The sequence below is a fragment of the Sturnus vulgaris genome, chromosome 3 (genome assembly GCF_052056855.1).
Source record: "Sturnus vulgaris isolate bStuVul1 chromosome 3, bStuVul1.hap1, whole genome shotgun sequence".
Taxonomy (NCBI): Eukaryota; Metazoa; Chordata; class Aves; order Passeriformes; family Sturnidae; genus Sturnus; species Sturnus vulgaris.
In genome coordinates, this window is record NC_142245.1 from 73,134,487 (window position 1) to 73,160,700 (window position 26,214).

At 36.3% G+C, this 26,214-nt stretch overlaps 1 long non-coding RNA gene across 1 annotated transcript in view; it reads right to left on the bottom strand.

The window, feature by feature from the left end:
* Positions 1 to 20,884, bottom strand: part of LOC148224418 (uncharacterized) — a 159,294-nt gene extending 138,410 nt beyond the window's left edge. Inside the window, exon 1 of the long non-coding RNA XR_015802889.1 lies at positions 20,821 to 20,884. This is a non-coding gene — a long non-coding RNA (uncharacterized LOC148224418). The remainder of the gene's footprint in view (positions 1 to 20,820) is intronic.
* Between the last annotated feature and the right edge of the window lie 5,330 nt (positions 20,885 to 26,214).

Below are 26,214 nucleotides of genomic sequence, written 5' to 3' on the forward strand. Positions count from 1 at the left end.
ATCATCAGGTTTTAGATTACTTCATAATATTGTATTAAAACAAACATTCTTTTGATGCCCTTATGATTACACACACTTTTGATTAAAAAATACATTGAACATGTATAAATTTGAAATGCCATTCTGTGCAAAGTTTTACATTAATACAAGCATTATTTTAAGGGTAAAGGAAAAAGGGTTAGAATTGACTTTATTTTGTAGAGAGGATTGTAGGGCTTATTCCTACAGTTTTTAAAATGCTGTGCTTTATGTAAAAAAAAATAGGTTAGGAAGTTAATGATCTGAACAAAGGCTTTCACTGTAATTTCTAGTAAGTTCTCAAATAACTCAGTGTTGTTAATTTGTATTTTGATTGCATTTTCTGTACTTACCTCTTTTTGGTCAGAAGCTTTAAACTGCTAGCCATTTTCTCCCAGTTAGGACAGGAAACAATAATTAATTAGACATCCCTGTTTTAGACCTTTAGGATAATTTTCCTTCCTTCCTCAAGCCTTCTCATACAAATCTATGCTTGAAATTATAGGTTTAACTGTACTTCCAGATCTCCACAGGTCTTTGACTTTCCCATCTTGAGACGCTGTAGTGGTATTGTTGCATCTACTGGCAAAGCCCCTCAATGTACAGCATGGATATGGAAAAAAAATTATGTCTGGTTTAGGCTTATTAATTTTTGGACAGATTCTAGGCCACTTTATATATGGTATTTCTAATAAAAAGAATAGAATATCAGTGGGAGTTCTCCGAGTAGTTTAGCAAGTGATGTTTAAAAATGAGGAAAACCTGAGGTACAGCAAATTAATGTTACTATAAAATGTGAAAAATTAGACCATCACAATACCATATTTATTTGTATATTATCCTGTCACTTAACTTCTTTTAGCATTCATGGGGGTAAGACAACATATTTCCCAATAACTGAAAGAGGCCAGGTACAAACTCAAGTCACATGGGAATCTCACTATTTTATAAATTCTATTAGTTTTCCTTCAGTAAACATGTCTAATTTCTAAGGGGGAAATAGGTTATATAATACAGACACAATTCCTTTTTTCCTTGCCTTTAAAGGTCTATTATGAGTCAGAGTAAAGAATATCACACTGTCTGGGACTTTTTTTATAGAATCCTGTTTGGACAAGTGTTAACTCATATTTCTTTATTGTTCAATTCACACTGAGTTCTCTTCCTCAAAGGCTGCATAAAAATTTGTTATCATCTTTGAAGATCCTTCAAAGCTTAGTGATGTCCAGATCTGTCCGTCATTCCTGTCCTTATTATCTTCTGGAATATTGCCTGATATAGGACATTCTCATCAGTGGAGAAATAGAGTGAAATAAAATAAGATTTTTCTTAGCAAGTCTTTTAAATACTTGCCTAAAGGTACTCCCATGATTAGCACTAAAAATATATGTCTTGATCTTACAACGTCTTATGCTTTAGTGGAAATTCTTGTATTTTAGTTTGTCCTCTTCCTTTTGTGTTTTCATTGGGTGACATTGAGAAAAGTATGGCTCCATTTTCTTTATTTGCCTTAACATATATTTATACACATTGATCAGTTCCCCTTGAGCCTTCTCTTCCCTGGGGAAAATGACCTCAGATGTCTATCATTGTATGTCACATGTTCTTTAATCATCTTTGTGTCCTTTCACTGGACTTACTCCAATATGTCTGTGGCTCTTCTACTGGGGAGCCCAGAACCTGAATCGGTATTCTACATGGGTGTCACCAGGGCTGAGAAGACAGCAAGGATTGCCTTCCTCGTCCTGCTGAAAGTTCTGTCTGCCTAACGTCCCCCAGGTGCTATTGCCCTTCTTGGGCTGCAGAGGCATGGCACTGGCTTGTCTTCACTTTGTTCACAGGGTTCCTCAGGTCCTTTTCTGAAAAACTGCTTTGGTGCTTCAGCTGACTGTCTCCCATCATGTACTTGTCCAGGGAGTTCTTTCTCCCTAGGTGCAGGACTTGGCATTTACCTTTGATGAATTACAGAAAGTTCCTGTTTACCCTTTGCTCTGGCTTGTTGAGGTCCCTTTGAGCAGCAGCACAACCGTATGGTTTATCAGATCTCCTTCCCAGTTTTGTAAAATAACAGATAGACTACACAGTCTTGTCTTTGAAACATAGTAGGCAGGTTATTGGTAAAAAATTAGTGACCACAACAACAAAGAAAACCTTATGGCTGGTGTTTAACACAGGCTATCAAGGATAGCCTGTTGATGAAGCACTTTTAATTCAATTATCGGACACATCATGCTGGCAGGTTCTGATCTTGCTGAGGGAATTCAGTCAACCTGGCCGCTATTGTAAAAGAGATACAACAAGCTGTAAGGAGTCTAGATTTGATGAGTGGCAAGGATAAATTCTTAATCCAGGTGATAGCCTGATGAAGGAAGTGTCACTGACCCGTTGCATACCAATATGGATACACTAATTAGAAATGTCAAGATTTCTGGCACCCTGGACTGCAATGTTCATGCCATCATGGAATTTACTATCTTGAGAGTTAGGGCAAGGTGAAGATGAGTCAGGACACTGAATTTTAGGAGAGCAAACTTTCAGTTATTTAAGAGACCCCTTGGGAAACTGCACTCAGAGGCAAAGAAACTGAACAGAGCTGGTGTAGAAGCCCAGAAGATAAGAGGTAATGTGTGTCTCAAACAACAATAGCCAGCTAACCATTGAGACAGCCAAGAATTGCTGGTAAGAGGAGTATGTAGCTGGAGAAGGGGCCCATGTGAAGATAAGGAAGCACTTTTCTGGGACAAACATCCTTGCTATGTGGTACAACGCAGTACAGTGCCAGTGTGGGAATGAGGTCAAGAAGAGCGCACAGATTGTCAATCAAAGGCTGACCCACTAGGGAGGGGGATCAAGACCACCAAGGACCCCCATAGTTCTTCCACCTGTTTTCAGGAAGATCTACAAGAACTAACTGTGCATGGTAATTAATTTGCATTGAAATTGAGCAGTTTAGGCGCAGGACAGTGAAACTTATCTACAAAAAGGTATCTCCACTAAGCCTGGGTGGCATGCCCCAAGACCCTGAAAACCCCATCAGTTGGATTAATGCTGGAGTCAGGACTTGTGATTTTTATTTCTTCCTTTCTTTTTGTCTCCCCCTCTCTCTTACCTCATTCACCCTCCCCTTTATTCTAAATCCACCACCATGTGTTTATGCTGTAAAGGACTTACAACGGAGAGAAGCCATTAATGCGCCAACCCCAGTCTCCTGCACCTCAGCAAAATAACTGTGTTGGCTGAGCATAAACTGCAGCAAAACCAAGAAAATCAAGACTGAGAAGTGGGGAGAAAACATGTTTTGTCTATGCTGACACTGGAGAAGAGATATAAGATGTATTCCTTAAAAGCTTCTTTTTCTTTTTCCTTTCTTTTTTTAAATACCTAAATCTATATTTAAAAGGTTATGCTAAATGATAATAAACTAAATTAAAAAAAAAGAAGTAATTTCTTAGTAAAGACTGCTTTGCCTGTAAAAGTCTTCCAAATGGTCTTTGCTGAAGTGGCAAGATTGCCTGTGGCAGAGCGTGGTGCTTTGCAATGTAATGGTAAACAAAAATTCCCTCCTGCATGGGGGCTGGGGACCTCTCCCCATGTAACCTCTCTACTTTGCTGTACTGTACACTGCCACTAGCATTTAGGTGCTGGATTGATGCCATTCCATGCAAGACAAGCATTTGAGGTCTGATGCTGCTGTGCCCTCCTGTCAAAGGAGCAGTCCAGCACCCCACAGCAGGACTTCTTTCCGAAGTCTGTGCCAAGGACAGACACCTGTCTATGCTGTCCTGCCACTGCTGCCATCACTGTCAAATATGGGAAAGAGGGAGGAATGGAGTGTAAATTACATTTATGTTCTTGGCAGGCAAGGGAAAAAGAGGAATCTCAAGCTTAGTGACACTGAGAATGGCACAGAGAGAGAGGGAAGATGCCTGAGGGAGGATGACTGCCATCACTGCAGCTTGACAGTCTCCCAGGGCAACTTAGAGGAAAAGAAAGAAAGAAAAAAAATCCTCAGCTGACGGATTATGTCTGCTTAGCAACCAGCTACAGCACAGAGCAGGGTGCTACCCCAAGGGGCATGTGGTGTGGTAATAGCACAGTCACACATTCACATTTCCTTAACAAGACAGATCCTGTCAGGACTCCACACATGGCCACACATGGTACTGTCTCTGATTGTTTGTCCTCAGCATAGGGAAAAAGAAGCCATGCTACCACAAAAATGACACTGCACACACTGTTTCCTCCCCTCAAAACATGCCTCCCACACTCTTAAAAGCAATTAATGCAGCTTTTATTACCAAATATTATTTCATTTATGAAGCATTACCTGGAGCATCTTGCTACCCTTGATCTTTTTTTGCATTTCCTATGAACCCAATTCAATCTGGGCACACTCAAAAGAAATGCTAAACGATGAACTTTCTATGTCCTTCTCCTTACCCTTCCTGACACAGGTCTCTTTTACCTGCTAAGACTCTCTGAGGCCCAGCAGAAATCTGTAGCATGCACTATTTCTAATCCAGCCCTATCAGAACGTGATAGAAACCATATTTAATTTATTACTCTATGGACACAAAATATGTGCTTTTATTTGACATTCAGGATAAAAAACAAGCATTGTTTGATTCCTCTCCTAGGACACACTTATGGATCAGGTGATGCAGTTGACAGGACTACTTCTACAAAATCTCATCACAGCTCTTCTGGGGCACCAGGTATCTTTACTGTACAAGCATATAAGATACAATTGTGCCAGCTGTGCAGCCTGTTGAGCTCACTGAATCCCTGTCTGACTATTTTTGTACTGGCAGGGCAGTAGCATGGCACAAAGAACACATAGCAGACTGGTCAGCACCTTCCCATACAAACCAGGCTACCAAGAGATAGAAAGGGAGCTTCATGGATAAATCTATTGCACACTAATCCTGATCCAAATTCATACCACCTCTACTTTCCCTCATCTCACTCCTGTTTCTATCAGATGTTCTGGTTGTTACACTTGGATCCAGGATGCTACCATCCCACAGTTTTGAGCATAGTCAGTAGCTTATTAGGGCAATATTATTGTGAATACTTTCTTGTTTTTTCCCCAACTTCTACAATGGGTCCAAGTCAGACCTTTTCAAACATGGCTGTGCACCTGTCTTCTGAGGAATGTGGTTAATAGGAATGATGCCATGGGAGACTTCGTGCTATGCTGTATGTTCCCAGATCCTGGAAAGGACTTCACAGATGAGGTCTCATGATAAGATCTGGAAAGCATCCAGGGAAGCACGGAGACTTTCTTGCCTGAGGGCAGCCATCAGTAGAGGTTTGAAGCCCTTTCATTTAGAACCATAGGCTGACCCAATGCAACCCTCATCTGGCCTTCTTGCAGAGGGCTATCCACTTCACCCACATGCAGGAGTGGGTCAAGTAATAGAGGAACAAGGAAGACCTGCAGGTCTTGACTGTTTAATCTACTAGAAGTAAACCTTTTCTTACAGTGGTATTGTTCCCTGAAGCTCTACATGTTCCATTGCTTCCACAGTGCCTGTGGTGGCAAGGATTGTAAAGCAACACAGCACTTTTTTATTTATTCAATAATTTTTCTGCCCTGATAGCTTCCCTCTGTCTTTGTATCTTTTTTTCTTTCCTATTAAATACATCTCTGAACTGTAAAGTTTCATACTGTAACTTTCATAATAGGTTTGTGTTTTCTGCTAGTGTTGTTGCCTGGTGACTAAAGGATATTTAAGTGCCCATGTAGACAGCATGAGTACAGAGGAGAATGCAATATTGGGAAAGAATAACCAACACGACTACAGTTTATGAAACTCTAAGTGTGATCTGACTGTGACAAGGGAATGAATTCTTGTGAAAATATCTTCCTGTGTAGAGCATGGAGAAGAAAAGAAAAAAGATATAACTGAAAAAAAGCAAAGAAATAGCAAGGACAAAAAAGACTCCTGAAAACAAGACATGAAGCTGCATCTCCCAGAAAGAAGCAGGAGCTGTGGCTGTCTCTGTACTGTGCAGCAAGACAGCAAACAGACAAAGAGATGGAGAGAAGAGGGTAGGGATAAGTACAGTTGATTAGCAGAAGAGAAGGAGAGAAAAACTATATCTATTTTTAGCTACTGTTACAGTAGGAAAAAAGCCACAGTGATTGTTGCTCAAATGGAACTGGCCTCCAGGCAGACAGGCACAGATGGTCTCACACACTTCTCTGTCAGGAGGTCCTATGGGGTCAGGAAGGCGAGGCTGGGCACCAAGGCATTGAAGCACCTGATTTGAGTCTGACTGCTCCTGCTGGAGCAGCTGACTGCTCCTTGTTCAAGCTGTACGAGGCACATCGGGCAGGCAGGGCACCGTGGCACTGAGTGCATGTTCTCTGCTGAGCAGCCAGCTGGCTGGGTATCTCCTGTGAGATCCTGCAGCAGGGTGGCAAGGCCCAGCTGAAGGGAACATATGGCCCATAGCTGTTACCAAATGCCCACATCATCTACGATCCCATCAAGCAAAGCATTGTCTGCCAAGATGTGGCGCTTGAATCTCTTCCAGGAGGCCTTTTTTTCAGAAGGTAAGTTTGAACTACATGAATGTCACAATCCCTACCATGGGCTTTACGCTATGTAGAGCCCAGTTGTCCCTTGGAGAAAACTAGAAAACCACATCTGGCGATGAGAGAACCCTTTAGCACTCTAGATGTGTTCAGAGAAATTTGATGCCTCCTTTTCTAAAGAAGCGACTAAAAGAATTCATTCTTTCAAACCTAACTGGCACTTTGTTGAGATATGATTTCAGGTTGTATTCTAAATTTCCCGATCCCTCTTCCATAAGTTTCTGTTGTGTCCCTCTCTGGTGCAGCTACATGTTAAAAAAAAACATTAAAAATGCACACTGACACTGAAAAGTCTTCAGCGCCAATCAGATCTTTTGGTATATGGTATATCTTTCTCCTAAAACAATTATTAGGGAAAGGATTTACTAGAGTGATTTGTCCTCTAGAAAGAATCATGATGCATTATTCTTCCATACTGCACTTAAAGTGATTAACTTGTTGATTGTTTTGATATATCTAATCTGTTTGTAGTCAGAGAGAAAATCTAATAAATAGAATAAAGTTGCTGAGGAGATATATAGTGATGCATCTTCCTTGAAAAGATTGAAAAGTTTTTCCATCATGAATATATTTTGTGCTTTCTATTTAGTCATCTGCATATCCAAATTAATTATCTTCTTCTGTAATGCTGAAACTAATTTAGTTTGAAGGTTCTTCCATCTTTTCAATTTCTGCTATTTATGCCCCATAATGCAATTTTATCTTCATTTTTTTGCTTACTGGTAATAGTGTTTCCGTAGAAGTCTTTTTTCATATCAGTATCTTGCAAGCATTTTCTAATAGGATTCATCTTACTGGGTATTATAATTCAGAATTTGATTGACTAGGATGAAGGTAGTTAGAATAACTGTTAGAGATGATAGCTTCCTTTTTCAGTATTGGACACCCATTTTAAGTTGAGGCAAATCCTCTATATTGTTTCACTGACACTAAAAAGACTTTAGAGGGGTCAACTGAGATTAGTACATGTGATATTCAGAAATACAGGTAAAAATGAATAACAGGATCTTTTGCACTGAGCTTTGCATACATGAAAATCTTGTCTAGGATTATTGTTGAGTACGCTGACTCAAAACTTTTCAGTCCTGGAATTTTCTTGCCTAGAATATGCTACAATACAGACCTAACTTATACCTTGCCCATAAAAACAATTTTTATATGATGGTCTAAATTTGTTCTTATAGTTCTTCTCCTATTGGCTTTTTACTTATATTCTAGTGTCAATTCTGAATATTTTGGGGTGTCTATTTAGGATCCAATGAGGTAATTTCATGTGTCACATTGCTTTCCTTTGTCTTATTCTGCTTTGCCTGAACACCCCCACAAAACCACAAACAAAACCACCCTACTAAAACAAGCACAGTCTTCCATCTTTATGGGTTTTTAAAGGAAAATATTAAGTTGACAAGCATTGCCTCTTATAAATCCAGAAGCCCATTTGAAACAGGACAAAAGTGCTCCAAAGCATGTCCTTACACTATGGAACTATCCTTCCCGATCTTCTTTCATTTGCCTTGTATGGATTATTCTTAATACCTCTTTTGCTTTTTGAGAGTAGATATCTACTTTTTATATTAACATTCTCCTTATCCAGAATATTGCTCTGTTGCTCTGTATAACAACATGTAATTTTGTCTATAATGCAAACAGTTCTACTACCTTTGCTATGTATTTCTTTTTTACAAGCTGCTTAAACAGCATAAACCCATGGCCAAGCTAATTCAAAATAAATTATCTTAACTATCAGAGGCACACATAACTCAGTACTATAGCAGTTTGTTACAGGTTTATCTGAATTCAGGTTAACTTTATCAAACTTTTACTTCACCACACTGAACAAACAGGTACCCTCTTAATTTTTTTTTTTTTTTAAGCTAAAGCCAAAATTCTGTCCTTGTATGAATGTGTCTTTGGAAAACCATTGGTTTCAAATGAGTTAAGCAGCCCTTGGGTTTTTTCCCACCTACTTTGCCCAACTTGTCATTAGAGAATGTGCTTTCAATTAATCCTGTCTTTTTCACCAGTATATATTAGATAAAGAGCCAGATCAGTAATATCTGCCAGGTTATGCACATTTTTTTTTCTCCTAAACCATGTAAATCTCTGTATTTCTGATTTTGGATTTTAATGGATAAGTATTTATGGCATTATTCTCTAGCAAAGTTGTTCCTCGAAACTATTTTTCTTCAACTGCTTTATCAAAGATTTTCAGAAATGATCTGAAATATATTCAGTTCTGGACATCAGAGTTGAAATGACCAAAAAATTGCAGTAGAAAATTATTCAATGGTGTTTGAGAATAAAACATGTTTTTCCATTATGTATTACAGATTATGATAATCAACTGTAAGAAAGGTCTAGAGAATCTAATTAATTAGCTCAGTAAAACTCATAAACCTGCTAATCTCCTTTAGGAGTCTTCCTTGGGCTTTCATAAATTCAGTATCAGGTAAAATGTTCAGAGACCAATTTAGAGAAAAAGGGAGGTGTCAAACTGTAAAGAATTCTTTCACCATGGATACCATATAGTCACTGGAGCACCATGAGCCCTGAATAGCAGTGCTAACAGAATGGATAAGAGCTGTCTCCACAGAGCCTCTGAGCACCTCCAGGGTCTGTGGTAGGAATGGCTGAGGATCCCAAACTGGGTACTCTGGGAAGGACTTTGTCAGACTACTTTCACTGCTTCTGTTGGGGGCTTACATATTTCTTGTGGAAGAGGATTTTGAATCGTCAGAGCATAAGCCCTATCACCAGGCTGTCCAGCAGTTTGATTAAATATCTCTATGGTACAATTAAGAAATATGAAATTTTAGTATATATCTTAGGTTTGTTAGAATTGGTGCAGTATGAATTCTATTTTCAGAATTTCTGTGACTTTGAAGAAAAGACAGCTCCTTAGAACAATTATTCCCTTCTTAGACATTTTATTTTGTTTGCAGTTCTCAGTTATAATTTTATGTAAAATCTCTACTCTCTTTTTATTATGTCTCAATTCTCAGCCTGGAGATTGCATACACTTTATTAGGCAATACTATTTTGAAAAAAGTCTTTACCTTTCTTAAATAAAATTAATGTAAAGTTCCTTTTCCCTGATGTATATTAAAATTAAAAAAGCCCCCCCCCGCCCCCTTTTTTGAAAAGAGACTTCTTCAGCATGGGTCCCCCATGGGGTCACAAATCCTGACAGCAAATCTGCTCCAGTGGGAGGTCCTGTTCTCATGGGTCCATGGGTCTTGCCAGGACCCTGCTCCAACATGGGCTTCCCCCCAGGTCACACCCTCCTTGAGGCATTCACCTGCTCCTGGAGGCACTCAGCCTCCATGGGCTGCAGGTGGATCTCTGCTCCACCATGGATCTCCAGGGGCTGCAGGGATACCTTCTGCCTCACCACGGTCTGCACCACAGTCTGCAGAGGAATCTCTGCCCTGGCAGAGCATCTCCCCTCCCTTTGCTCACATCAGTGTCTGCAGGGCTGTTTCTTCCACATATTCTCATTCCTATCTCTGACTGTAATGTTGCAGGCTTTTCCCCCTTTTTAAAATACGTTACCCCACAGTCACTCCCACCCTCACTGATGAGCTTGGTCTTAGCCAGCTGTGGGTCCATCTGGGAGCTGAAAGGCATTGGCTCCATCAGACTCTGGGAAAGCTTCTGGCTGCTAATCACAAATACCACCTGGTAGGCCCCCATGCTGCAAAACCATTGCCATGCAAAACCAGTAAAAATAGAGAGCCTCTGTTTGATTAAAAATGCTATCCCTCCACATTATGTAAAGTCTTGAAAATGCCAGGTGTGGGCTTTAGAAACAACATGGTGAGTTCTTTCCCAATTATTTGTGCAGGAATGTGAGACCATCTAACCACCAATATTTTAAGAATGTTCTTTCCCTAAATCTTTCATTGGAAAACAAGAAACAAGACTTGAGATAACCCAGGCTGTGACTTGGTTATTTACTAATGGACTTTGCAGTGTCAGGTTAATGGTTGGAATAGATGATCTAAAAGAGTCTTTTCCAGCCTATATGATTTTATGATTAGGAATATAGTTTTGTCTGGGATAGAGTTAGCTTTCTTCATAGTAACTGATAATGGGGCTATGGTCTAGATTTGTGATGAAATCAATGCTGATAATGAAGGATTTTTGTTATTGCCGAGCAGTGCTTGACTTAGCGTCAAGGCCTTTTCTGCTTTCACACTTCATCAAGAAGGCTGGGGTTCCCAAGGAGCTGGGACAGCACACAGATAGGACAGATGACCCCAAAGGGATATTCTATACTCTGTGGAAGCTCAGCTCATGCTCAGCAAATAAAGCTGGTGAAGAAGGAGAAAGGGACAATGTTTGGAGCGGTGATGTTTGTCTTCCCAAGTCACTGTTAGGGTGAAGTCCTGCTTTCCTAGAGATTGCTGAACACCTCCCTGCCCATGGGAAGTTTTGAATTAATTTCTTGTTTTGATCTGCTTGTGTGTGGCTTTTGTTTTACTTATTAAACTGTCTTTATCTCTACCCATTCATTTATGTAGTTTTACTCCTATGATCCTCTCCCCCATCTCACCAGGGTGGGAGTGAGTGAGTGAGTGGTTGTGTCCTTTGTTGCCAACTAGGGTTAAATCCTGAGAGGAATGGTTGGAAGCTTTTTAATCATGTGATCTGAACCAAGCCTTTCTCTTGTTTACCTTGACTGGCGCAGATTTCTATATTTCACTTGTGCCTTGTTTCCCCATTAAGCATCCTCATAAGAAAACATAATCTGAGTGATAGATTCCTCCTGACCAGCTATGCATTACATGGGAGAAAGACTGGAAAGAGCCAATGTGTGGATGGGTCAGCTCATAGCAGAGATAGAACCTGCTATGTGAGCAGGTCACCACAGAAGGAAAGGACAAATTGCTCTACCCTTAAATTAAGCACTTGTCCTAAGAATAACCCACACAACCCCAATAATTTTTACTTTGTGTAGATATAGGTTAGGCTGGCCAATATTATGCCTGGTTATGAGAAAGCTACTATGTACACAAGGAATGATGGACTATCTGGGAAAGATGAATGCTTGGAGCAGGCAGCACTGTTGTGGCTCTCATCCCATGGTCTCATTTATTTTTTGGTCCCTTTGGAACCATGGCATTTTCTGTTTCCAGTGCTGGCTACTTATCTAGTATCTTTTCATGAAAATATGGCAGGGCAATCATGCTGTCTTGTACAAGGAATGTTCATTTTCTCAGGCACAGTATTGTTGAAATAATGATGCAGTTGACTTAATAAAGGAGGGATAGATATTTCTGCTTCTGTATCAGTAAATGAGATAGTTAGTGAAAATGATCCTAGGTATTGTAACAGTATAATGTTAAATGCTGTTAAAAAGGGAATCTTATTACATTCCCAAAAAATCTTTTGTGTGGCTCAGGCTGGGGACCACTATCAATGAGCATGATCCATCATTATGTTATACAGAGTAAGGACACAAAAAGAGCATGGTATTCAGCTTTGCAGGACTGAACCTTGCTGGTGGCCACAGGCCTTTCTAAGAACAGCTGCTGCTCACTTCTGAGTTTCCAGGCTGCTTGGGAGAACATACTAGAAGTTAGTGTGCAATTTTTGTGTTTCATGCTGTCTTCAAGTATCTGCCAAATACTACTAAAGGTGCAATGGCTTGTAATTGGACAAAATATTTACTATAGGAACATTTTTATATTTAACTTCTCCAAATCCCAACCAGTTTCTAGATCAAGGCCTTAACTACAATGCAACTTAAATTACAATTATCAACTAATTAGAAGATTGAAAAACAAAACAAAACAAAACAAAATATGCTAATTCATCTTGGAAAGAAATGCAGTTTCTAACTTTTTGGATTTTCTTTGCAATGTCTCAATTTGCAGCCATTAAACCACCCCACAACAGGTAAGAAATGTGAAACTCCCAGGGCCATTGAACACCAGATATTCTTCCCAGTGACTGAGGAAAAAAAAATTATGATGCAGTTCCTTTCTTTACTTAGGGCTCTTTGGAAGAATCCACATTTGATACCAAGTAAGCAACCTGGTCCAGTGGAAGATGTCCCTGCAATGGGTTTGGAATTAGATGATCTTCAAAGTTCTTCTCCAATCCAAACCATTCCAGGATTCTAAGGTTTTATGATAATCAGGAATAAATAACATAAAAAATTTAATATTATTTTCCAGTACAGACATCTTTATTGTAGTCTCTATCTACCTCGTCTATCTCTGCCCAATTCACAACCAAATTTTTTAGAGTCAAAAATATATCTTTTTAATTCAAATATAGTAATTTTTAATGAAATGAAGGAAAATTTTCTACTGGCATCCATGGAATAGCCACATTACTGTGTTAAAAAGCATTTTTTTTCATCTGACCTTTTATTTTGAGACAATTAATGGCTCTAATATGGTAATGAAATTGTTTGGAAACTTCTAAATCTCTAGTATTAGCACTCAAAAGTAAACTAAAAGTTCTTTAGCATTATTAGGTCTCAAAACATTCATTAGCTGCTGAGCACCAAATAATTATGAAATTAAAGATTTAGCTAAGAGTTGAAATTAATGTAATAGCTGTACTGCAGTATTAAAAATGTAAATAACCATGTGCAATGCTATTCATAAAATAACTGATTCAGCTTCTTCTGAACCTAGTGCTCTCTTCTGATACCAGTACCGTCCTTATGAATAAGAATATAAATCTTAGAGTGCTGAAATCTCCACAGCAGAATAACCTGTGGCACAAAGGTTAGGCTTTCTTGAAGTATCACTTGCTTTAAAAATCTGTATTACAAAGAACCTTTCATAGACATCCCGACATAAATATACTTTTTTCAAGACTGAGGCTAAAAATAGTGCTTAATCACCATGAAGAAAAGTTTAGGAAGACTGTGTGTAACATCTGGTGGTAACATTTGCCACCACACTGACAGAGTACTGTCTAGAATGCTGTCTTTCACCCCGTCTCATAGCCATGAATCTGCATCACACTGCAATGCATGTGGGCTTAGCTGCTTGGACTCATTGAATTTCCTCCAATTTTTAACTTCACCAACATTTTAGCATTCATTCCCAGCGTATTGAAAATTCATCACTGCAAGCTGATGAAGAAATGTCAAGAGGTACAATCAGTAGGAAGAGAGCTCATTTTAGTGTTGTAGCTGGAGCTACTCAGTAAGTTTTTCTTCTCTCAATTAATTTATTTTAGAAACTTATTTGAATTTGAATAAATATTCTAGTACTTAAAACACTTAATGTTTTGAAGACACTGTCAGAATGTTAATGCATTTTCTCTGCAACTGTTGTGATAGGCTCTGGGCTATTTCCTCACACAGACAAACAAGTATAGGAAATGGTATTTTCATGTATGCTGAGTTGATCTAGTAAGAGAATGCCTTCCAAAACCTGGTAGCAGTTATACTCCTTAGTCAGATAGCCCTGCTCAGACAATCCCTTATGATTTTCTGCAGGTCGGGTATGAAGTGATGCTGTTTCAGTCTTAACTACCTTTGACAAGATCTGAGTTTTGTCTATTGGAAGGGTAAATGTCATGGCATAGTTGTTTACAGGGTTGAAGAAGAAGCTTTGAAATTTGTGATATACTTGTCCCATTTCATACAGTCATCTGTTTTTAGAAGGTTATGGTTAACTGTAGAAGGTTTAAGGTTAAGGTCAGAAGAGTACTCTGGAGGTATAGTTGGCTAGTGGTAAGCATTTTATGCAATCTGCAGCTCTCTAGTCATGGGTATAAAAATTATTCAAAGCTCCCAGTAGCTTTGTCTTGTTACAGAAACACTCTAGATTTCTTGCTTTTAGTATTGTGTAGTGTTTTTAAATTTTTTTTCTTTCAGATTTTGTTTTCTTTTTCCATTTCACTTTCAATTGTTTTCAGTTGAATGCTCTCAGTAGAAATTAGCTATCATCCATAAAATGCTACCTAGAAAAAGCCCTCCATTGTTCACAACCCTGTAAAACTTGCACCAGTTAAGCAGGTTATTATGTCCCATTCTTCACAGAATTACAGCATCAACTAGGTTGGAAAAGACCTTTGAGATCATTGAGTCCAACCTGTGCCCTAACACCACCATATCAGCTAGACCATGGACTAAGAGCCACCCCCAGTCTTTCCTTAAACACCTCCAGGGACAAAGTCCACCACCTCCCTGGGCAGCACACTCCAACACCTGATCACCTTTTCTGTGAAGAACTTCTTCCTAATGTCCAACCAGCTCCCCCAGCACAGCTTAAGACTCTGTCCTTGTTAATTTACTGTTTCAGAATTTGTACAAAACTTCTTCTGCTTCCTGAAGAGTTAGATAGAAAGACTCATACTCCTTAGACAAAAGTTTTAATGCTTTTTAGAGCTAACTGAAAATTAATAGGTCTCTTCTCTATTTCATTCTAATAGGAATTAAATTAGTTTTCTTCTTCACTCTTGGTCTTGGAGTATTCGATCACTGCTTAATCTGTGCACTTTCGCCCTTGAAGGGGTTGTACTGATACTGAGGAAGACACTGGCAGGCCCCAGAAATAGTAGTTTATGGCCTTCCTCTCTCACAGAGTCAGATTGTTATGAAAAACCATCTTTGTAAAAATGAAACTGTAGGGTATCCGAGAGGCTATCAGTCTTTAAAGTTCTAAAATACATTAACTAAAAATACTGGTGGTATTTACTTGTCCTAGTATAATCCACCCTACAACTGATACTGGAAACTCCCAACATTACAAAGACATCATTTGGTGCTGCAAATAAAATGTGTAATCTCTCATTTTTACCTAGCTAAATTTTGTAGAACAAGATGCAACTGTTAATTTCATTTAATTAAGATGCCTGGGGGAAACAAATAAAGATATAGATATATATAAATAAAAATACATATATATATTCACCTGTATAGCTTATTCTATCCAATGAAATTGTAATTGCTTCTGACAAGCATATCATAAGTTTATCCTTAAAGAAACCAATATTAAGCTGCAGAAAAGTAGAAATAATAGACCTGCATCATTCAAATGAAATAATAGGAGTTAGTATGAAGGTATTTCTGTTAGTTATAATTGCATATGTTCTTAAATGTTTTAATGTGATTGATTACAAGTAATAAAGTTGCTATTGGACAAGCACACAAATACTAATATGTAATTGTAGCATCTATGTCCAAAGGGAACTAAGTTCAAGGCAGTAGTGCAGTACTGTTGAATGACAACAATAATTGCTGATTGACAGCAGGCCTGTGGAGAAGGTCTTGGGGAATGAAACTGGTCAATGAAAAATTTCCACTGGTCAATGAAAATTAGGAAGTGACTCAGCAATGTGACTTTGCAGCCCAGAAGGCTTTATTGGGATGCATTATAAGTAGCATGACCAGCAGCAGGTCAAGGGATGTGATTCTCCCCCATCCTCAGATTCTATTCTTTTAGCAAAAATTATTATTATTATTATTATTATTATTATTATTATTATTATTATTATTATTATTATTATTATTATTATTAATATAGTTGATATCATTTAATTTTGGAAATTTTTTCATATAAGTTGTATAGTGATTGCACCCCTGTACACTTTAAGTATGTTGCTAATGAAATAATTTAGCAGATTAGTTTCTGCTATACAAATGCATTGCAGAAAATTAATTATTGAAATTATTCAAATTATAGATGTGGTTGTCGCCATATAAACATCTAAAAGAAATTTTCATCAGGAGAAAGCATACGAGCTTGGAAAAGAAGATTTGTTCATTCACTGTCTTTTAAAGATCTTTTCCTTCCTTCCTTCCTTCCTTCCTTCCTTCCTTCCTTCCTTCCTTCCTTCCTTCCTTCCTTCCTTCCTTCCTTCCTTCCTTCCTTCCTTCCTTCCTTCCTTCCTTCCTTCCTTCCTTCCTTCCTTCCTTCCTTCCTTCCTATCAAGTCCTACAGTTATGTCTAATCTACATCATGTCAGAAGAAAATGGAAAGGTAGAGCATGAAATACAGTGTGCATTAAAAACAAAAGACAACTGCTACAAATTCAATAGAAATGGAGAAATATAATCAGTCTTTTTGAAATGTAATTTAACAAATTGGTATGGTTAATGTCCCACTGTAGCTTTAATTTTTTTATATCTTACCACCAAAATGAGTATTCATAATAAAATTTCTTTTCAACTTTTTTTTCATGGAGATCTTGTTTATCAGGTTCCAACTCATTGTAAATTAATTTTTAAGCCATTACACTTCTTAGGAAAACATTTTTCACTGAATATAAAGAGCAAGAACTCATACTACTGCAAGAATACCTAGTTCTTTCAGACAACTGCATGCCCATTAATTGGCAAGATGTACTGTAATGTATTCTTTCTAAACTGTAAGCAAAACCCACATGTACACCCAAGGGAGTAAAGAAATAATGCATTTGTTTAAACCTCTTTTAGTGATTTCCTCGGAGATATCTAGTAAGAGAAAAAATAGGATATATTTTCTGTATCTCTGTCTGAAACAGGCTTTTGAAAATCACTGAAGCGTAGGTTGCACGGCTGATATACATCCATAAATATATGTAATCTTTAAAAATAAGGATCTTATCTTTTGAAAATCATCCAACTTTATAATTAAATCATGCCAAAATATGAAAAGAATGTGTAGTACAAATGCTAGAGAGACAGAGCAATTAATAATATAATGCATGCTATTCTATCAAGTGCTATACTATAACTCTTGAAAACTCTGAAGATTAACTATTGGCTCAAATAGTTTCCTGCACCATAATGAGCATCAGGGAATAATAAGACTTCTATAGTTCTTGTGTTACATTTGAATGTAGGGGCTCTTCTTCCTGAGATATGTTGTGAATGCTTTTGTAAAAAGTGAAAGGTTTAAGCTTTTAGTTCAGAATCTGAAACTTAGTTGCTTGATGAGCTTAAAGAAATCAATCTTACACTTAAAATTTCTCATCTGTAAAAGAAGTTTAAAGATATCTGCTACTTTTATTTATCTTTCAGGACAAATTTTTCTTCATGATTTTTGAAAACTACCCTGAATAGGTGGTACCCCTTTGCTCTCAAACTTCTTTCAAATTAATGACAAAAGGAGGAAGGGAGTGGTCCTAAGAAAACATTACACTATTTAAATCTGATAGGAATTCTTCAGTATTTTTTTCATGTTGCCAGTTAGGGCCACATTTCCATCATGGTTGCAAAAAGCAAAAGCTATGATGATCATTACTTTATTTAAAAAACAAAATATCAAAATACAGTTCAACAAAACTTTATGAACCTTACTTTTGCACAAAATTCTGTATGCCGTGATAGAGAAGATGTCAAACACAGGCAACTTCTCTATAAAATATTTTCATTTTATATATACAAATTTTTGTTTGTATTTAATACACATAAGCATTATGCTAAGTAATATAATATCATTAATTATTCACCTTATTTTGCCTTGTCTCTGGTTACATAACTAAGGCTTAAGTTCAGTTACTTTATATTCTGTGAGGGATTGCAAGGATTGGTGGATGAAAACGCTTTGTGTTCTGCTGAGGTGATGCCCTGCCCCACACACCCCACCCCTCTGGGCCTGTGTCCAGCCCTGCAGTGGCCACCAATTCCTGGCACAATGGTGGCAATGCTCCACACCTGCCCCTGGAGCCCCTAACCCAGCTCCTGAGAGCCCAAATGACCACAAGACACTCCTGAGGGAAAGGACAATTTGTATTTGGATCTGGACACAAGGCAGACACATCTTGACCCTACATCCCCTTGGAATTTTTGTCAGCTGAATACCATTGGAACCAGGAGTGCTAGCTATATCTTTAATTTTCTGTATCTCTCTGTCTTTCTTCTTGAAATTCCATCTTCTTGGTATTTTTGAGTAACTGAATATTGGACAGGCGTAGAGATTGCATAATTGAATGGGCTAAGTTAATGCTTTGGGAGGAGTTTTATGTGGATTAATGTTGTTCTAAAAGTTTTGCCAAGGTTCTTTAATTTTCTAAAGTTTCCATTAAAGTTTTTTTTTGTTATTTTTTTTGTTTTGATTTCTTGGGAATATCTTGTCAGTATTTCTCCCTTGTGTCTAAGTCAGAATACATGAATAGCAGGAAGCCCTTTTAAAAGTCTTGTTGAACAAGTTTTGGGCCTTATATATGCACTTTCAGACTTTTTCAAATTCAGGAGTAATTGTCTTAAACTTTTTTTATCTAGCACATACATCTTACATCATGCATAGTCTAGGATGTTCATATTCTGTTCTGATATTCCCACAGATTATTGGACTTTTAGGACTTTTGAGAATAATATTTCACTTTATGTTTGATTTCTTACTAAAGCTTATGTTAAAAATCAAGATAGAAATATTTCATTTTGCAGGCAGCTCTTTCATGTAACTTCCTTTTCTTAAAGTAAATAAGCATAATTGAATGATGAAAAAATCACAAAATTAGGGCAAAATTACTGAAACAACACATTAAAATACTTCAGAATTTTCCATTCCATTTCTTTGTTATGTTTTGGAATCATACACAGTTTTGGAAACTACTGTTAAAACTCCACTGACATTCCCAGCTTGTACATGCCTGTAGTGTTTTTGTTGTGTAGAGATGCAAATAACATTATTCAAAACAAAATACAATGACAGAAATAATATTCATCTTAAGGTTATTAACTTCTATTTGAACCGTTCTACAATTCTTATTTTGTTTACTTTCCCATCATTAGTACTGTCTACAGCCTGAGATATTAATGCAAGCATTGCTGAGTCCATTAGTTTGGTCATCCATTTTAAAGGTATTTTGTTCATTGAAAAATTGTTCCCTGAATTGAAACAGAAATTAATTGAATCAGAAATCATCTGAAAGTTAGGCAATTTGACTTTTGAAAGGTTAGGTTTGACAGAACGGTTTGTCTTTTCTGCAGTAGAAGCAGCTGCAGAGCAACTACTTCAGTCTTAGAGCTGAGAAACTGCTGGTAAGCTAATGTTGATACTGCATAATTAGTTAATTAATTAATTAATACATTTTAAAAAGCCCTAAACTTTTATAGGGCTTCTTCTTTTATTACCAGATGGAAAGCTCTTTAGAGTAAACGTTTTTCTCTTTTAACAGAACAGAAGTAATGGTAATCAATACAGTAATACCATAACTGAACTTGACCTCCTGTTTCCATGAGGCTGCAGGGAAAGGAAGGGACTTTTATTTATAATTAGATAGATATGATGCCTTTTTTTTTTTTTTTTCAAGTGAAACAATTTAATATCACAATTCAAAACTTTCTGTTTATTTCTGAGTCTTATTAATCAGCATGTTAAGTAAGCTGCAGAGAAATGAAATATAAAGGACAGCTTGGACAAAGTCTATACTTTTTTTCTGTGATATTTGTCTACTGACATTTGCTGTCTTTCCCCATCTCTTTCCCTTCACAAAATGCTTAAGTGCTTCTAAGCAGAAAGATGCTCAAGATATGCTAATTTCATAGTATGTAACTCTTAGAAATGTCAAAAGAAGAAAGGCACTGAATAAGTTTCATGTTCAATATTTGTTAAAAAGGATTGAGTTTGCATTTGTCCCATTTAGGAGCACTAAAGCATAAAAAGGTAGACAGAAGGAGGCAGGGAACAGATTTAAATATCCTAGTAAACATAAACAAGCTTTTGAAATACACCTTATGAATGAATTAAGGTAAAGAGCCTTGGAACAGTTTGCAGTTTTCCATAGCCCTTTCATAAAGATTTCCATTTCTGAAGCTGTTACTGAAAAACTTTTCACAAAATAGTATGGAAGATGATAATCTTTTTGTTACTGAATGCACTGTCTGGTATACATATTTACTTAAAATGCCAGTAGACTGAAACAGGCAATTTCTTCCTTATCCTCCAGAAACATTACATGACATTTTAATTAGGGAGATATACAGATGGATGTGGGGAAAAAAATACATTTGATACTACTAAAATTAATTTAACACCATATAATTACCCTCCACATCAAACAAAAATGGGCTATTAATTTTGATAAGAAGACATTTATAATAGAATTCCTTCCCAAGAAAATAAAACACCATGAAAATGCTCAAGTGAGCTATATATACTACAAAGATATTAATGTAAGACTATAATTAAATTGAAATTATCATTAATCTGTTACAAAATGCAAACATCATTGTCATAGTACAAATAATTAAAACAACTCTGAGAACTTCTTTGGCAACCAAGTATATGTGAACTTACCTTAACACAAGGGCTCAGGGCATGTAAAGGAGACAGAGGTAATGTGGATGGATGAGATATCTCTGTTGGTATAGATTTTGCTTCTCTTCACTGACTGGATAGGAATTATAAATGCTTGACTTATGCAGGCAAAACTGATCACCCATGTTAATTGCATGAAATTTAGATGAAATAAATGCATCTCATCAGGAGATCTGAGTACCTTGCTAGGTTAAGATATATAAGATAAAATCATAAAAAAGTTCCACTTAAGAACATACTGTTGTATAAGCCCCTCATAAACCAAATTAAAGATAAAACCCTATGCCCAAACTCAAAACCAATCCCACATGCAGAAAAAGAAAGAAAGAAACAAAAACCACCATCACCTCTCCACAAACAAACAAAAAAAATCAGAAAAAATTTGTAAATATTTCATATCTATGCTATGCAGACAAAGGTCAGTGATTTCTCTTAATTCAAATACTTTCATCTAATATTGTTGAACACAATGAGACTGTGGACATAACTTTAGACAATTTTGAAAGCACTACAAAGAAATAATTGTTTATATCACTAGCCCTCTAAAAGATGCATCATTTATCCTACCAACTTGTACATTTTAATGTATGCCTTAGTGTCTCATTATATCATAATAGGAATGCCTGTAATAGTAAGAAAACTTACTGCCAGGAGATATTAATATTTTCCCTCCATGTATTCTTACGTGAAATTTATTTTTATTCCTTGATGATTCAAGAAAGGTAAAGCTCTGAATTGGTAAGCTGAAGGGTAAACTGTGAATTGATTTTCCTCTTCTTTTCAAGCAGATTTTCACAATGGTGCCGTGTAAATACAGTCTCAATAGAGAGGGTTCTTGAGGAGAGTGAATCATTCATTTTGCAGGCTCTTGCAGGTAAAGGTATATAATAGTCAATACATTACCAGCTTGTAAAACTGTGCAGTATAGCTCACAATTTTGTTGCAGCTAGCAATTTCTTGGTGCTTTGGATGACACATAGAAGAAATGAAAAACAAATTTTTGAAAATTAGCTGAAAGTGATTAATGCATGAAAAGTGAGTCAAAATATAGAAAGTTTGCAAGACATTTGTATCTAATTTTTGAGAAATTCAATGACTTAAAAAATAACTTAGGGAATATTATATAATTATTTATACTAGGAGTTAATTTTTCAAGCTGGAGTCTGAAAGTCACTTTTAGTCTTCCATTGTCCAAAAGCTCAGTTACAAGAGTGTTTGAGACTGCCTATGGCAATATTTTTTGCTTTCCTTGCTTCAAATTGAGTGTGGTATTGCACAAAGTGAAAGATTTCTTAGAGAGCTGCTCTCAGTAGGTCCCCCTATGTGGAATTATCTTATTCTGACTTATACATTGTTCCACCAAATTAATATCAGGTTATACCAGAGAAGTTGCAGATGACGGAACTTCCAGTGATTTCAGATCTGCATTCTTTCAACATCCAGATACTCTAACATAAAGGAAAACAGCTGAGAACACACACAAACAATATTTACAAACGGCCTAGTTAAATTTCCTCTCAGTTTTATAAAGAAACCCGAAATAGTCTTTATTGAGATGAATCTATGGAATTTAAGCAATCCAAGCATCTGGAAGGCAATTTTATTTTTCAAGCAAACCTCCAAACCAATATTTATTTACATAAGAGTCAGCAACGTACTTCTTAGCTTCCTAAGCATTATTAGGTAGTTTCTATTATTGCAGCAAAGGAGATGTCTACAGAATCACTTCTAATATTTCTCCTTATCACATGAAGAATCCCAAAGCTGAACACTGATTAATGCAAGCATTTAATTCCTATTCAAGATGACCATGCAAAGATGCATTGAGGAAGAAGTACTTCTCTTCAGGCCATCTTTGATGTATTTCTCTTTCGGATTATGAGTTCACAGGGCAGCCAAAAACTTACTTCAAACACAATGGTAGAGAAATAATGTCTTCCATTCATACTGATTTGTTCAACATGCAGTGAATTGCACACAGAATTTATCACCCTGTTGACATGCCAGGGCAAGGAAGGGAAGAGTTCCAAACATGAAGTGTTCTCCATTTTTATTCATACATATGGTTTTAAACCATAAATGTGTCCAGGAACTTGTGCCAGTATATGCACTGTGTGAGGTATTTGGGTACCAATAGCACTTTCTACCTCACGTATCTGAGGTGGTATCTGAGTTTTGGTCAGTTTTGCTGAATTATTAGTGGATTTATCTAGGTCAGTTGAGGTGGCTAGGAATTATCAAAATCAAATTCCCTGCTCTTGGATGCGTGACTGCAACTTGAACAGCAGGTATTGGAGATTTTGCCTATATTTAATCACCAAAATACCGTTAAGAAGGTCTGATAATTAAACCTGTGGAATTTTTCAATTTTGCTTAAATCAAAATAAGAAAATATGGGTCAAGAATTTCATATTTTCACAGTGTAACTCAGTTTTTTATAACTGCAACTCTTTGAAAATTAATTCAATACAGTCAAAATATGGACTAGATCCACAAGTTGAAACATTACAGAACAAACATAAATCTGTGCCTGTTTGTATGTAGGTTTGTATTAAATATTTAGTTATTGAAACCATTGGTCATAATCCAGTGAGTTCATAAAAAGTCCATCATAGAACACTGTTGGAGGAATTTGATTGTCAATAAGCATAAAATTGCAGCTAGAATTTTCAGGTATTTGAAAGCAATTCACATAATTGTTACATAAATAGTGTGTTTGTCTCTGTGGGGAATAATATATATTTATTTGATTATATAATGGTTAATTATGTATTTGCCAGAACAGCCAAGACTTATTAAAACTGACAAAAAACCACAAACAACCTGAAACCCAGCAACACCCATTATCACAACACTTCCTAAAGGAAATTTATTTCTATTGCTCATGTTCCCATTACCTTTAAAAAATATCCTGATTTAGTCACCTGAAAATCTCACATTTTTGCATCACTAAAACCCCTCCAAAATGAATGAAGCAATCAAAGGAACCACCTCCATAAACTCCTAGATAAAACAGCTTCTGAAAACCAAAAAATCATAAATATGGATTTACAAGCCTGCACATTATTCTTCAGAGCAGATCGTTTCTGAACTGTGTACTGTACTCTTTTTTCATAGTCCTCAAAATAACTGGATTTTTGTAAAAAAATTATGAATTATCTAAGCAATTTTAAGATGAAATCTGCATAATGTTAATGTCTGACCAGATTTATATGCTGATGCAAAAGTGAGGATGAATTTTATATCTATATTTTTAATCTATATGTTTGTTCATATATATATAAAGTTTGAATCAAATATGCCATACTCTGAAAAATTAACATGCCACTTAGGCCCGCAACCTCAAATAAATTCCTATTCCAACTGGTTGAGAAATACTTGGATGAGCTTTCCAGCTCCTGACTGACAGCAGAATTTAAAGAGATACAGGAGTTTTTCTGTGATGAAAATAGTATAACATTCTTCTCTTCACCAAAAATGAGCAATTTTCGACATTTCAATTCTCTCCATTTCTGCTTCAACTGTGGCTCAGATACTTGCAGGAAACTTTTGAAGTAACTCAAAATCTATATGAAGAAAAAAAAAAGAAGTTGCATATTTCCCAGTTGAGGATGGATTAAGTCTGCTTGATTTTATGTGAACAGTTGTTTGTAATTTGAAAGAGTCTCTGTTTAGCCATGTAATTAATGGTAATCCAAATTGACTATAAATTAGAAGGTTGAAATTAATCAACAACCTGAACTTTATTTGCCTTTCTTTCTCCTTTTCATTTCCATTTTCTCAGGTCTTCTTCCTCCTCTTTTTAATTTTTTTTCCAGTAAGTTGTAAAAGCTTATCTCCAAAAGGATTAGATTTCTTGCATTGAATCTTTAATGTGATAAAAAATTGCAGTTGTAGATTCATCTCTCATTAGCTAAAGTAAAAGTCTGTGGAATAGAACCATATACTATAAGTGACATTTTGATTTCTATTAGAAATATCATGGTGGAGATTTGGTTTCTGATATGAGATGCAAAAGTACAACTGTACATCACTGGTAGCAAAGTTTTAAACTACACAGGGTAATAATTCAGAAAGTTCTCACTATCTCATATCAAATAAATCACTGTGTTGATCTCAAGTATATCAGTATATACATGTTCATTTCATATCCATATAAAGCTTCCTCAAGAACATTGCAAAGAAAATATATTTTGAGAATTTTTTTCTTTTAAATTCCACATTTTATCTATTTTGACTCTGCCAAGAAAAGGTAAGAAGATTTATTATTAAAGTTTTGTACCAAGATGACCCAAACAGGTGACAAATTAGGAGCTAAAACATGGTTTATAATTGAAATGCTAAAGGCACTTTAGTTCGATCATGGTTCTAGTCAGTGCTGCTGCAACACAGGATATATTCCAGTAAATTGGATTGCTATGTATGGCAGTCTCCTATAACCATGACAGAAGGTACAGTAATGAGCTAATTTCAACAGCTTGTTATGTAATGAATTAGTAATCCATTATTTATAAAACTTATAATTAAGTCACTTCTAAAAAAAGGATAGATAATAATTAATTTTCATCAAGCAATTTGCTATTGCCTAGCTTAGGATGAAAATATAGCTGAGATAAAAGAAAAAAAATTTCTCACCTTCCATCATTAAAACAACCTTTCATATGAGAGCAAATGACAAAGTCTAGATTCTGACTCATGGCATGAGAAAGTCTAGGCAGTTCATTTTGGCAACATTTGTGGAAAACTGTTCACTTAGCACTGAAACAACAGAGCCAATGCAGAAATTCTACACAGAGAAACTTAGAAACTTACATACACAGCTACATGCTTATAAATATGCTTCCTTTGGTAAGAATATATTCGAATAAGAAAGAAAATTCCTTAATATTTTTAAATTGTATGGAAAATGTAGGGAATTATATAAATAGCTCATTTAGAAAGGCAAAAATTATTGCTGTTTAGATTGTTATTTTTCTTGGTAGATAAGTGTATGCTTATACATTTTTATATAAAATGATAGGTATAGACGTAGTCTCCTGCCTCTCATTGTGCATATATTCCAGTGAGCTAGGTTGAGATTTTTTTCAGCACTTCTCAGAAGATATGGCATTGATGGATGAACAGAAAAATTGGCATTTTAAGTTGACCTCATTTTTCTGAAATAAGTCTGCTTTAAGAACAGGCAGATGACTGTCCAAATTAGTCACTGTCAGAATACAATAAGCTCTGCAAGGTTTGACTTTAAGCTCTAAGGTGCACATAAGTTATCTCTTTTAAAGCCAAGGAGTTTCAAAATTAATATTTGTAGTTTTCAAAACTCTCAGAAAACAATATAGGATTTCTGTGAGCTGTGAATACTTATATGCTTTTATT